The sequence below is a fragment of the Apteryx mantelli genome, chromosome 11, assembly GCF_036417845.1.
Source record: "Apteryx mantelli isolate bAptMan1 chromosome 11, bAptMan1.hap1, whole genome shotgun sequence".
NCBI classification, from domain to species: Eukaryota; Metazoa; Chordata; class Aves; order Apterygiformes; family Apterygidae; genus Apteryx; species Apteryx mantelli.
The window spans coordinates 14,436,921-14,439,155 of NC_089988.1; the positions used below are offsets into that span (position 1 = coordinate 14,436,921).

The following is a 2,235-nucleotide window of genomic DNA, read 5'->3' on the forward strand; positions in this document are numbered from 1 at the left end:
GGCTTGTGGTGCTGCTCTGCAGGGCCAGCAGGCTGTGGGGCCCCAGGGTGACTCCACATTGGCCATGCTGGTCAGGGTAGACCCGACTGGCCCAGCATCGCTGCACCTGACAACCCCCTCCCCAGATGTCCGTGGCTGTGGAAGATGCTCAGAGCAATCACAAGGCATTTCCAACGGCTCAGGATGGAGTCAGGTGTGTCATTAGGTCCAGCCATGGTTTTCATTGTAGGTGACACAAACCACCCTTGAGGCTGCCTTCCCTGTGCCTCAGGAGTCCCCACTGCCTCTCCTGAGATTCCAGAGCTCTGATTTGGTGCATTCCTCAGTTTGGCCCTTGACTTTGGGTGACTCCACTTAGTTTTGGGAGTCTCCGCTCACTGGCCACTCCAGGCACAAAGTGCCCCTGGAGATCCCCTGTGCTCACCTAGTGGCTCCATACTCCCTTCCAGAAGGATAGGAATGTGTTACCAGCCCTCTACTACGTGAAACAGCCCCTAGCAGATACCACTTGAACACTCACCCTCTCCACGGCCACTGGGCACCCAGAAGTGACAGCTGAATCCAGCCCTCATTCCCTAACACAGCACTCTACAAGCTGATGCCTCTTAGCCCATGAAAAACCCAGGCACGGCAACAGGGACTTTTTGGGTGCAAACCCCTGAGTGCATTCTTGCCTCCCACTTTGGAAGAAGAGCCCAGTCTTCAGACAGTGTACTGATGAAATCCCCTTTTATTACAGAGATGCTGTAAGGGAGGCCAGCTCTGACAGTCTGGGCAGATTTACAGAAAGCCTCTGACTCAGACAGACAGGGTTTGTGCCTCTGGAGAAATGGGATGAATTGAAACATTTGTTCACAAACATGACTATCGCAGACAGAACTCCCAAAGCACAAGAGTTGTCTGAGATAAACTGGGAGTTGTTTGTGAGGAGAGATGTGCAGCTTATTGCTGCTGAACTACAAGAAGTTGAATCAGTTTCTTCAGTGTGGCCTTGAGCTCCTTGTTCCTCATGCTGTAGATGAGCGGGTTCATTGCTGGAGGCACCACTGAGTACAGAACGGCCACCACCAGATCCAGAACTGATGAGGAGAAGGAGGGGGGGCTTCAGGTAGGCAAACAGGCCAGTGCTGATGAACAGGGAGACCACGGCCAGGTGAGGGAGGCATGTGGAAAAGGCTTTGTGTCGTCCCTGCTGAGAGGGGATCCTCAGCACAGCAGTGAAGATCTGCACGTAGGACAGCACAATGAAAACAAAACACCCAGAGAATAAACAGGCACTAACCACAAGAAGCCCAACTTCCCTGAGGTAGGAGTCCGAGCAGGAGAGCTTGAGGATCTGGGGAACTTCACAGAAGAACTGGTCCACTCTGTTGCCTTGGCAGAGTGGAATTGAAAATGTGTTAGCAGTGTGCAGGAGAGCATGGAGAAAACCACTGGCCCAGGCAGCTGCTGCCATTTTGACACAAGCTCTGCTGCCCATGATGGTCCCATAGCGCAGGGGTCTGCAGATGGCAACGTAGTGGTCATAGGCCATGACTGTGAGGAGATAAAACTCTGCTGAAATTAAGAAAAGGAAGAAAAAGACCTGGGCAGCACATCCTGAGTAGGAAATGGCCCTTGTGTCCTTCAGGGAATTGGCCATGGATTTGGGGACAGTGGTGGAGATTAAGCTGAGGTCAAGGAGGGAGAGGTTGAGGAGGAAGAAGTACATGGGTGTGTGGAGGTGGTGGTCACAGGCTACGGCTGTGATGATGAGGCCATTGCCCAGGAGGGCAGCCAGGTAGATGCCCAGGAAGAGCAAGAAGTGCAAGAGCTGCAGCTCCCGTGTGTCTGCAAATGCCAGGAGGAGGAACTCGTTGAGGGAGCTGCTGTTGGACATTTGCTCCTTTGGGGCACAGGGGAACTGTCTGAGGAAGGAGACACATTGACAAGTTAGGACAGACTTCTCTGAGCATCTTTCTCGTAACTTCCCCCAAACACACACACATTACCTCTCCCCATCTCAGCAGCAGTGTCACTGAGCATCATGGCTTGAGCTCTGGTTTGTGCTGGCCGAGTTTGACACAAGGAGTAGGGGCTTCTGCCCATGAGCTCCAGAGGAGTCAGCCCTGACCTACAGCACTGTGTAAATGGGAAGAGGGGTGACTAAAATCTATATTCCCAGTTCGAGTCAGACTTCATCCACACATACTGTTGAAGGCATTTTCAGCATCTTCACTCCCACTTCTAAATAAT

At 52.5% G+C, this 2,235-nt stretch overlaps 1 pseudogene; it reads right to left on the minus strand.

Annotated features, from left to right (window-relative positions):
* Positions 1-978: 978 nt before the first annotated feature.
* LOC136993064 (olfactory receptor 14A16-like) lies at positions 979-1,879 on the minus strand (annotated as a pseudogene).
* Between the last annotated feature and the right edge of the window lie 356 nt (positions 1,880-2,235).